Source organism: Magnolia sinica, chromosome 2 (assembly GCF_029962835.1).
Source record: "Magnolia sinica isolate HGM2019 chromosome 2, MsV1, whole genome shotgun sequence".
Lineage (NCBI taxonomy): Eukaryota > Viridiplantae > Streptophyta > Magnoliopsida > Magnoliales > Magnoliaceae > Magnolia > Magnolia sinica.
The window spans coordinates 129,974,900-129,988,504 of NC_080574.1; positions in this window are offsets into that span (position 1 = coordinate 129,974,900).

Consider the following 13,605-nt stretch of genomic DNA (forward strand, 5'->3'; position numbering starts at 1 on the left):
AAATCGGTCACGTCAATTGGAATCGGCAATCTGCCACGATAATCGGGATCGATTAATAATCAAAATCGACAAATCGGTCACGACAATTAGATCGATCGATAATCAAAATCGACAAATAAGTCACGTCAATCGGAATCGATAATCGGCCACAACAACCGGGATCGATCGATAATCAAAATCAGCAAATCGGTCACGTCAATCGAAACTGGCAATCGGCCACAATAATCGGAATCGATCAATAATCAGAATCGGCAAATCGGTCACGATAATCGGAATTGACAATCTGCCACGAAAATCGGGATCGATCAATAATCGAAATTGGCAAATCGGTCACGACAATTGGATCGATCGATAATCAGAATCGAAAAGTCAGTCACGTCAATCGGAATCGGCAATCGGCCACGACAATCAGAATTGATCGATAATCGAAATCAGCAAATCGGTCACGACAATTGGAATCGGCAATTGGTCACGGCAATCGGGATTGATCGATAATCGAAATCGAAATCGGCCATGGCAATGGCACTGATAATCGGCCACGACAATCGAGATCGATCGATAATCAAAATCGACAAATCGATCACGACAATTGGAATCAATTCTTCAAATCGGGATCGATCGATAATCAGAATCGGCAAATCGGTCACGTCAATCGAAATCGGCCACAACAATCGAGATCAGCCTAACAAAGGGCCTAAGGGAAGGTCACAGTAAGGGCCTTCAACCATCATTGCCCATCAATATGGACATTTAACCGACATTGCTTTCAAGGAGTGGCCCCCATAAACATCATTACATACATCATGGTAAAATCACATATCTTAACGGGCCTTGAATATACAACAGGTGGGCCCTGCACTTAGGCCTATATTCATCATTGGGCCTTGCACATGTGCCTTAAATATACAACAGGTGGGCCCTGCACTTAGGCCTATATTCATCATAGTTGGGCCTTGCACATGTGCCTCATATGCATCGAATGGGCCATACGACATTGGGCCTAATATACACCACAATGGGCCACATCCATGGGCCGAAAATATATCACATGGGCCTCATTATATGGGACGAAAATACATCCCATTGGGCCACGTCAATGGGCCACACCAATGGGCCTCATATATACCAAATGAGTGGTATCAACGGGTCACACCAATGGGCTCGAAAACTGATGGATGACAGGGATAAAATATAGATATCATGGTGGGCCTCATGGAGAGCCCAAGGCCCTAAACGGATGAATAATATGTATATAACCCATACTTAATGGTTGGTGTTTATCTGCACCGTTGTAGTTGCATCGCTAGAAGAACATACATCATGGCCACACATGTTAGATGTAGCACACATGCAAGGTGGGCGAGGTAGATACAACACACATCGTGGTGGGGCCACAAAACGTGCTAACATTGAAAAACAATGGGCCCCACCATCTCCATACGGACAGACGGTTTGGATATAACAATACATCTAGGTGGGTTACACATGGGGCCCACCTTTCACGTGCATACACATATCTAATACAATATCATGTTATATTTATATATATATTTATTTATTTATTTATTTTAAACGTCCAGCCCCTGTCCTTGGATAGGGTATACACGCATACAAGGTGGGTTACCACCGTCCAACAGCTGGACGGTGGAGATGAGACCCATGCAATCATGGTAGGCCCACACATGTGGAAGGAAGGATGGTAGGCCCTACACATGTGGTCCACACACGTGGATGGATGGTACGGATGGTAAGGATATAACTCATGCATCATGGTGGGGTCGGTCACCAAATGAACGGACGGTGAGGATGGAGGCACATGCATCATGGTGGGGTCGGTCACCAAATGAATGGACGGTGAGGATGGAGGCACATGCTTCATGATGGGCCGGGCACCAAATGAATGGGCAGTAGGATATCATGCCTGCTGCACTGTCCAGCAACTGGACGGTGCAGATATAACCATTAAGCGTGGTGCGGCCCCACGTAATGGCCCACCAATATAATGTTATTAATATATTATATAGTGTATAATATAATATTATATATTTAATAAATATCTTCACGGTGTGGCAGCAGACTTCCCAGACTCACCGTCCAGATGGATCTGGACGATGTATACATCATGATGAAGGTGGGTCCCATGTGGGGCCCATCATAACGTTATTTTCCATCCCATCATTTGATAAGGTCACACATTGACCCAAATAAATAAATAAATAAATTAGTTAATTAATTTCATATTAATCCAAAACTTCTAAAAATCCACAAAAGTTTCAATGGTAGACATTCAACATCACTGTTCCTTGTAGTGTGGGCCACCTGAGTTACTTGGACGGCTGATTTTTGAGGTGGCCCCACAAATAGAAGGGGCCCACAAAATGCACGGTATTGATATGCAACATACTTTGTGGTGGGGCCTGTGATGGGGCCTATCGTTCCACCGTTAAACCAGCAGCGAGACGCTGCTTACTGCAGCGTCCACACAGCGCTGACATCAATAGGACCGTCAGGACGCCCCTTGCATATATGTTTTGTCTATTTTTTTTCTACAGATTCTTATATGTGGGGTCCACATTAGGAAAATCCACACCTACTACTGGTCTCCTTGGATCGTAACAGAACCAATGAGTCTAATATGTAATATTTTTGACACATGGAAGCATCACAACGGGCCTTAACCGTTTAAATCACTTAAAACCACTGCTTCCTGCATCTATGGCCCGTCAGAGGTTTAGATCGACTTCAAATATCGGATCAATGCCTAGAATGAGATGGGAAAAAGGGTGGACGGTGTGGATTGAATCCATACATTAAGGTGGGGCCTGCATGAGCAACCCGTCCAAAAAGCATAAAGCAAGCATATATATATATATATATATATATATATATATATATATATATATATATATATATATATATATATATATATATATATATATATACACACATATATATATATATATATTTTGCTAGTACACCCACTATCTGTCCATGCTCGCAACGTCCAGCGTCCTTGGACGCTGGATGTGAAAGTGTTTATCAAGGTGGGTCCATGTGTGGGGACCACGGCTGGTGGGTCCCATATGGACATGGCCCACTTGATCAATTGATATTTGTGTTTTCCCATCACCGTTAAGTAGGGCCTACATGGCTTGGATGGCCGTGGGGTCTATTTGATGGACAGTTTGGACATCACATACATCAAGGTGGGGTACATCCGGGTGGGCCACACAGCCACATCATCACACCAAAATAATGAAAGAGATAGGGGGAGAGAGAGAGAGAGAAGCATCCACCTATCCTTCTTCTTCCTCCCTAGCCTTCCAATGCTCTAAAAATGCTCCTTCAACGGTGGAGATGATGATCCAAGGGTGGAGATGGGAGATAGGGTGGTAGGGAGTGGGCCACACATGGCTCTTCTCATGGAGAGCTTGGACGTTCCTCTCCTTGGGAGTTTCTTAGGAGAGTGAGAAATGAGAGAGAGAGGAGTGGTGATGGAGTGGAAAGGAATGAGTCCTTTTGACTTTTTGTAAGAAAAGAATGGGTTAAGCATGGGTTGCATTGACTTTGGGTAAGGAGAGGTAACGGTGAGAGATGGCTTGTGATGGGATGCACTTGACTTATGATTGATGTGATTGGTGGAACATATGTAGAGATTCCATCGAAATTCACAAAGTGCGATGTTTTCCTCGAATTGAACGTGGACCCACATTCCTGGCTTGGGTATCAGTTCGGTGCACGAGTCGCGACGTTAGAATCGAGGCGACGGCACGGTCGCTAAGGTACAAATTTCAGGTCGAGCCGACTTTGGTATGCAGGACTCTCCCAAAAAATGGCTTGACTCGGTTCGAACAAAGTTTCGATCCGAGTCGAGTCGAGCTTTTTCAAGCCAAGTCAAGCGAGTTAACGAGCTAAGTCTGCTCCTGTATAGTTCTAGCAAATACTATTGCTACTAGTTCCAGATCATGCGTAGGATAATTCTACTAATGAGTTTTTAACTGCCTTGACGCATATGCTATTACTTTACCACTTCGCATAAGAACGCAGCTCAACCCTTTGTATGACGCATCACTATATACTATAAATCTTTTTCCTTCGGTTGGTAAGGTTCGAACTGGAGCTGAAGTTAATCGATTTTTCTATTCAGACAAAACCAGTTTACAATTTTCATTCCATTTAAAATACATGTCATTTCTTGTCAGCTAAGTTAACGATCTAGAAATTTTAGAAATTCCTTCGATAAATCTCCCATAATATCCAGCTAATCCAAGAAAACTACACACCTCGGTCACATTCTTGGGCTGCTCCCATTTCATTACTGCCTCGACCTTTGATGGATCAGAGACTCCTTTCTTTGAAACCACGTGACCTAATAATTTCACTTCCTCTTTCCAAAAATCACACTTCGTCAACTAAGCGTACAATTGATTTTCTTTTAATATCTATAAAGCTGTAACAACTCATTTTTTTTTGTGAGAACTAACCTCACCGTCTGCTTGCATGTGGCCCACCTGAGTTTTGGATCAGCCTCATTTTTTGCCTTACATCTTCTCTTAGCCAGGCCGAGATGAAGGACGGAGTAGATTTATATTATCGTTAGTGGGACCCACCATATCTTAAAAATAATAATAATAATATAAAAATAAAAATTATATCTTCCGCACGCCGACTAAGCCACTTTCTCCATTCTTCCTTCCTTTTCGTATGGTAATGGGCTCCAAACCCTTATACTAAATGAAACCGTCCCATAATCCCCACTCCTCCATTCCATTATGTACCCCTTTATAAAAATTTAAAAGAAAAAAAAAAGAGAGAGAGAAGAAATGAAGGAAACAATCAAATCAAAAATAAAGAGAGAAAGAGATAGAGCTCTATAGATCAAGGGAGAGAGATTAGAACGGGGCCGAATCATCAGACTTTTAAGGTAGGTGATCTTATCCTGAAGTTTATCATTTTCAGTTATTTATTATGCTTATTTAATCCAAAATTTTGAGAGGAATATTATTGTCAATTGATTATTATGTAGAGAATCCTACTCATTTATGAATTTCTATATTTCTAATATTTAATACTAAAATAATTAATATATAAATAAAATAAAATAAATTTACAGAATAAAATAAATAATTTATCTAAGTTTATATTTTAATTTATTAATTCTTAAATTTTTTGTTAAAATTAAAAATTAAATATGAATTATTCCTAAATTTTTAAAAATTAATTGATATGAAAGTAAATGATTAAAATAGATTAAATTCAAATTAATTTATGAATTTATTTAAATTAGCAAATTCAAATTAATTTTGAAAATATTTTTAATTAATGAGTATGTTAGTTATTAAATTTAATCGTTTAATTAATCCGAATTATATAAAAAAAAATTCAAGTTAAAAAGTAAATAAAAAATTTTAATTTCAATAATTTATAATACTTAGAATTTATTATAAAAATATATATAATTTAAAATTTGAATATAATAAAAAATAATAATAATAGTATCCAAAGTCCAAATTAATAACTTCCTTAAACTTATTAAATTTAGATATCAAAATAAATAATAATAAAGTCCTGAATTTAGATTTTAAAAAAATGGATAATTTTTTTTTAAGATAGATTAACTTAAATTATTAAATAATGATTTTATTACGTTATTAATGTTATATTATAGAAATCAATGCAATATTTTTGTTTCTGTAAAAATTAAAATCAAAATTTTAATTCTAAAATTTTAAAGAGTTAATTAAATTAAATTGAAATGAACTTATGTTTAAGAAAATTTTTAAAACTTTGAAATTGAAACTAAAATTTTTTGTACATTATTTCACAGAAAATTTTAAATTAAATAATATTAAAATAATATTTTATTTAAATATTTGAAATTATTAAAGTTTCAACAAAATTTAAATCTAAAATTATTAATTAGAATTATATTGTTGATATTTTTATTGTGAAATAATTATTCATCTTACATGTATGTTTACCATTCATTGAGCATCAATTTTAATATGTTGGATGTAACGTAAGCAAGTAGGACAATCGTATCCTTTGGGTGAAAGACCCTAAAGCTAGCAAGTAGGGCAATCGTGTGCAATCGTGTCTCTCGGGTGAGAGACCCTAAAGCCAGCAAGTACGACAATTATATCCCTTGGGTGAAAGACCCTACAACCCACTGGATCCTTTGGAGTCTCCTTTGTGTACAGCGTATGAGTATAATTGTGTGCGCGGACATACGTCAAAGGTATAACTAGAGCAGTAGTTTGACCATCTAACGTATAAATGGGTCCATCACCATGAGGTACCAATGCGTGAGTGTTAATGCAATGTGATCATCCACTTAATTGGGTACGGTGATGTAAGAAATGATATAAATGTTATGAGTATTCATAGAAATATCACATGCATCGCATTTTCACAATTCTGTTGTTAAATTTTATTATTTGTATTATATTTTCCTTCATTGTTATAAAATTGATATTATCTGAACATTTTAAATTTTGGATAAAAAATGACCTTACTGGGCTATTATGCCCATCCTACTAAAAAAAATGCACGGGTGCAGAGCTGGAATACTATGAGCAGGCGGGCCTCTGCTATTAGCTTTATTTTCTAGAAAATTAGGTTTAGTTTTAATTCAATTCAGGTTTTTTTGTTATTTAGGTTTAGTTTATATTCAAATTTCGATGTAGAAAGGTAAAACTATCAAAAGAGTTGAATTTAATAAACATTTCAACTGTATTTTCTTTTAGATGATGGTGAATATTTATTGAATTTGATTGAATTAATTAGATTGTAATAAATGTTATTATATTATAACTCACGAACTTCGGTATTCGGGTCCCGAAAACAGTATGGACTAGGATACGGGTCTTACATTTAGATGTCTAGAATGATCATCTCGAGTCTTGGAATATATTAAAATGTCATCTATAAGTACTATCATAAATTTATTCAAACATGGTTAAAAGATCCTATTCATAATATCCATAAATACTGTTGGGGCATTCGTCAGACCAAAGGACATCATTTGAAAGTAACCTGAACTAGAACTAGAAGAAGATGTAATCTAAATCAGGAAAATTTAAGAGAATAATTTTGAATTATCAAACTAAAACTTGTAAAATTCAAAGGTGAGAAATTAGGGTTTTCAAGGATCCACTTGTGGAGATCAGGGATATCTATGCTTGATTCATAAACACAACTGGATTTAGAGTCTCATCTTTATCTAGTTGGAAGATATATCATTAAAAACTAAATCTGAACTTCCTTTAATCCAGTTTTCAAGAGATGAGAGGTATGAGAATTAGAATTGATTCAGTCACAAAACCATGCCCATGAGATAAAGCAAACAACAGAATTTAACCAATTTACATCCAATCTGAGAGAGTTATGAACGTAAGCAAGGATTTCATTATCCAACCATGTCCATGACACGATGGTGAATAACAGGGTACCCACGTTCATAATCCCTGTAATGCAAAGAATATACTCGAATCTATCATAGATCCATTATAATTTAAGTCACAATAAACCATTAAAAACTACAAATATTCCTCATAATCAAACTATAATCAAAGATAGTTCATTAAACATGAATTAAAGTATGGAAAAACACCCCATCACGCTACAAGCTTCACCTCTTAGCCCTAGCTAAGAGGTTTAGCTTATCATAGACATGATGAATCTAAGCTCTTAAAGGAAAAATATAAACAAAGTAAACTAAAGAGGAAAGAAGTAAGGAAGATGGATGGCCGGCCACGATCTCTCTCTCTCTCTCTCTCTCTCTCTCTCTCTCGTCTTTCTCCTCCTTGCTCACATCTCAGGATTGATAATTCTCTCTCCACATTCTCTCTCCCTTTTTATAGAGAACAGGGGTGATGCCGAAAGTTGATGGAGAGGCCATGGTGCATACGTAGCTTTTACGCATCCAAAAACCACAACAACACAATCAAGTTGTGTTCGACTGCGAGTTTTGAAACGCTTGATGTCTAAACCCCGTACTTTTCTTCTTGACTAGGGTCAGTTGGGGCCTGTGCATCATCTGGACGACCCAGTTCTTGCATCTGATCAAAGATGGTGGGCCATAACTACTCGAAAATCCTGAATTTTTCAGACACACGATCTTGTGAAATTTTTTGTGCTAAGATGCTTGGTGGGCCCCACAGTGGTGCTTTCGAAGAGATCCAACTCGTCTATTGGATTCTTGCCGCGATTTCGGTTGGAAATGGGTGGTTTTGGTCGAGTTTGGTGTGGCCCAAAGGATCAAATCTTCCCACTGTTCATCCTACATTTAATGGCAATCTGCGTGTGTACACGTGCATGGGACCAAAAAGACTCCATGGCTAAGGTCGTGGCCACCCCCTAGATCAAATGGACGGTCTCGATCATCCATCGGGATGGTGGTGATCGCCCACTATGCATCTCAACGGACGCATGTCCGTCCACTGGCGTGAAGAGTCAGGTTAGCCCAACTTTGACCAGGGACAGGGTCTGGTGCAGCTTGCATGCACATGTGCTGTGTACACACATGTCCCCTTGTGGGGTCCATCGTGATGTTCGTGAAAAATCCGCTCTGTCCATCCTCCCTCTCATCCAATTTAAGGGGTTAATACCAAAATTGAAGCATATCCAAGGATTAGGTGGGCCACATATAAGTGATTTATGGGCCGGTCTGTCCGTTGGGCTACTTTCACAAAGATCCAAGGTCTGAATTTTAATATGTACGGTTAATTTAAGGTCCTCAGGCTAGATATAAAGTTTCGAGCCAAATGGATGGTGGGAACCCTGTGATCTTGCATTCACGACGATTTTTAGGCCTCTTTTTCTTCAATCACTTGATTTTCTCAAATCTTTAGCATATGAATTCTTCAATCTCAGTCCCCTAAGATCCGTCCCTTTCCTTGGTAATTTTTTAGCGTTAAATCCATGCTTTTAGCACCCTTTTCAGTCCAAGCTCTTAAATTCACCTTGCAACACAAACACAGCTAAAATAGAGCATTTAAGCATTATCATGTATATAAAATCAAGTAATAAATGGGGTCTAATATGCAATATTTAACCCTCAATACATCATTAGAAATTCCTAGTGGCCATATCGTGTCCTAAAAGTGGTCTTAGGTATGTCCTCATCTTTAATCATCAACTGGTAATATCCCGACCGTAAGTCTATTTTCGAGAAATATTGTGCTCCCTTCAACTAACCAAATAAGTCATCTATCTTTGTTAATGGGTACCTGTTCTTAATGGTCACCTTAATAAGTTGTTGATAATCGATGCGTAACCTCATAGAACCATCTTTTTTCTTCACGAATAAAACCGCTGCTCCCCACAGTGATGTACTTGGCCTAATGAAAATTTGATTCATGAGTTGTTGAATTTATTCATTTAGTTCATTCAATTTGACTGGAGCCATGCGATATGGTGCTCTAGAGATTAGTGTGGTTCCTAGTACAAGATCGATACTAAAATCTTCTTCCCTTCGTGGCGGTAATCCTGGAACATTTAAAAATATTTTCAAAAATTCGTTAATGACCGAGATTTGTTCTATTCCTTCCCACAGGTCCGCTTGCAAAAGAGTTGATAAGCTAACTGGTGCTTCCCTCCTTCACATCCCAAAGAATTGTAGTGGCAGTCACCCAACAACGTTTAAAGTTATCATATTCTTAAAGTAATCTATTTTGGCCTGATATAAAGATAATCAATCCATTCATATGATGATATTGTATTCTTTCATCGACATAACTAAAAGATCGGTTGACAACTCTACATTCTGCAGTATAATCAGACAGGATTAACATATCTGACCTACGTTTATTGATTTACCAAGAGGGGTCGCAACTACTAACTTTTTATCTAATGAAACAGGAGATACGCCCAACGAGTACAAGAGACAATATAAGATAAATGAATGTGACGCTCTATAATCAAATAATACTCTAACTAGAGATGCAAATATAATACCTTCGACTACATCCCCGGTAGTTTCGGTGTCTAGTAATGTAGTCGAGTTTGTCGGTGGTGTTAGATCCTCACATGGGAGTATTGGGTCATTGAATTCATGCATCGTGTCATCATATGATTGTGCTAAGTCATCATATCCATATGTTAGGTCATCATACTATTGAGCAGAGTCATCATATGACTTAGTTGTGTTGTCACTATGTTGCACTAAGGCGTAAACATGACCTCGAGCCTAAGGACGATGTACTTGACCTCCCTATCTCTACTATTAAAATTGTGAAGATGCATGTTGTTGTTGTGGCCAATGGGGTGACCTTTAATATGCCAATGGTGACCCTTATTGAGGTGCTCTCAGATGTAATTGAGGAAGTCTTTGTTGTATAGATAAGGCATTCTCCGATCTGGTTGAGACGTTGAAATTTTTTTCAAGGGTCGCTGATATAAAGGCAATGACATGTAATGCTACAGTGGCCTAAAGGACAATTGTGGCGGTCCCTGTTTCTGTGGGTATTGAAGTCATTGTGGTTGAGGAAAATTACGGGAGGTGTGACCCTTGAGTTCGTTATTATAACAAACTCTTAAAAATTATGGTGAAGGTTGTACTTGGGATGGTCTGGTCATTAGTGTTGATATCACTCTCTGCCTTTTGGTTACGTCTTAGTGGCCTGGCAGTATGTGTGAAATGATTCTGGCACTATTCTTTGCATCCCTCTTTTGATCGTGATTCCTCCAAAATTTATTAATATCTTGTTTTACCATCAAGTCGTGCTCCAAAGCTTATATATAGTTTTTAATCCTAAAAGAGGCTAATCTACTTTGAATAGATGTTATCAAACCACTCTCAAACTTTTGTGCTTTACGGGTTTCGACAGACACAAGAAAAATTGCAAATCATAATAGCTCCGTGAACTTAGCTTCGTATTGATGCATTGTCATATTCTCTTGCTCCAAAGTCATGAATTCTTCAGTTTTCTAGTTTCGTAAGTAAAGAAGAAAGTATTTTTCATCAAATTCCTTACAAAATGAAGTCCTAGTCCATACTTCAACTCTTGGATTTTCCCTAACGACCGAATCCCACCAGTGGTCTACCTCCCCCCCAGCATGGAAATGGCTAGTACGGCTTTCTGGTATTCGTCATGCTTTATAGCCGTAAAGATCTTTTCAATTTTCTTCTTCCACCCTTCTGCCTTGTGTAAATCAGGCCCGCCCTTGAATATAGGTGGCCTCTATTTTTTAAATCCTTTTAATAAGGCTCCAGTCCCTTCATAAGTAATAGGTGCCTGTGGGTTCAAATTTTGCGCATAGTTTTGCCTGACCTAATGTCTTACGAGGGTTGTAAGTTCTCTTATAACCATGAGAATCCCACCAATAAGTGGTCCATTTTCAATAACATTGGGAGTGGGTGTCACTGGTGAGCCTTCGTCATTAAAGTTGAATTCTGTCATAATCTATAATTATTTAAACAAATAAGCTTTAGTATACTAACATCTTAGCGAGACATGACATATTAAGTTTTCTTAATTGTTTTATTTTTAGGATACCGTTATGGGAATGCATCCTAAGATAAGGTTTCTATGTTAAAATCTCTCATTGGTCGTCAATTTGATCTTTAACATGGCCTCTAACACCAACTTGTCATTCCCCCGAAATTCAGGTACCTGAGTAGGACCCGAATCCCAAGTTCGTGAGTTTTAATACATTGATATTCATTACAATTCACATAATTTCTTCAAATTTAAGATATTCAAAGTTATTTAAAAGGAAAATACTATTGAAATATAATGTTTACTAAATTCAACTCCGTTAATAGTTTTTTTTTTTAAAATCAAAATTTGAAAGTCAAACTAAACCTAAAGAACAAAACTGAATTGAAATTCAAATTAAACATAATTTGCTAAAAAATAATAATAATAATTGAGGCCCGCCCGCTTGTAGTATTCTAGTTCTGCAACTGATCTTTTTTTTTTTTTTTTTTGTAATAGGGTGAGCATAACAGCCCAATAAGATCATTTCTTACCCAAATTTTAAAATTTCAAATTATATCGAATTTTTATAAATAAGAGAGAAAATATAATATAGATAATAAAAGAACATGAATTTAAGTACTAGAATCGTAAATATGTTATGAATGTGATACTTTTCATAAATTCTCATAAACAATATTTGTCATTTCTTACAACACCGTACCCAAGTGGATGGTCACATTACATTAACACCCACGTACTAGTAGTTTATGGTGAAGGACTCATTATATATTAGCTGGTCAACCTATTGTTCCAGTTGTACCTTTGATGTATATTCACGCACACAATTGTACGCATACACCATATACTAAGGAGACTCCAAAGGATCCAGTGGATTCTTGATTCTTCCACCGAAGGGACACAATCACCATACTTGTTTACATTACACCCAACATATCAATCTCGATGCTCAATGAATGTTAGACATGCATGTAAGATGAATTATTTCTTCATAATCGAAAATTTCAAATATAAATATAAAGCTATCATGGATTTATTCGCAGGCTTTTGTTATTCTTAAATTATTATAAAAATCAATAATTACTTAATTAAATTTTAAAAAATATCAATAATACAAATTTTTATTTCTAATTAATAACATAGATATAATTTCGTCGAAACTTTAATAATTAAAATTCTTAAATAAAATATTTTTAATTTATTATTGTTAAATTTAGAAATTATTGAGATTTGATAATGTATAAGAAAATTTTATTTTAAATTCAAACATTAATTAAATCAAAATTTTCACTTAAATCATATTTTTCAGAAAAATATATATAATAAATCATATTAAAATAAAAATAAATTCTTATTTTTTTATTTACTAAATTATAAAATTTAAAATTTATTTAAATTACAATATAAACTTAACAAATAAAATTTTTAATTGTTCCGATATTAAATCAAAATTTAACAAATTTATATAAACCAAGTATTTTTTATAATTAAGGATATAATTCATATTCAAATTTAACTTTGTATGAAATTGATTTAAATCAATCAAATTATAATCTAACAAATTTATTAAATAAATTCCGAAGCTTGTGAATTCAATTAGTTTAATAAGAAAATTTATTTAAATTATTAATTTCAAAAACTTTATAATTAAAATCAGTTTTTTAATTTAAATTTTAAATCAATTTATGCCTTCAATAATTTATTATTTGAATTATGTTATATTCTAACCTAAATAACATTTAATATATATATATATATATATATATATATATATATATATATATATATATATATATATATATATATATATATATAGGGAAAAGGTACTATGCGGTCGACCTCACGAGTCCGTCCCATGAGGTCAAGCTGTGTGGGCCCCACCGTGATGCGTTTCGAACATCTACCCCATCAGTCAGATGCACCATTCCATCGTGGGCTTAGGTCTCAAAAATCAAGTCAATCCGTGACTTTTGTGGGCCACACCACATACAGAAGTGGGAAGGGGCCGTGCACCATTAAAACAATCATAATCATTTTTTGGGCCCACCGAGATGTGGTTTACAAATCCAGCCCATCCATTATGTGTGTCTCACTTGTATGAGGGTTCAGACCAAGTTTCAGCAACATTCAAAACTCACTTGGGCCCCACCAAGTGCTTTTATAT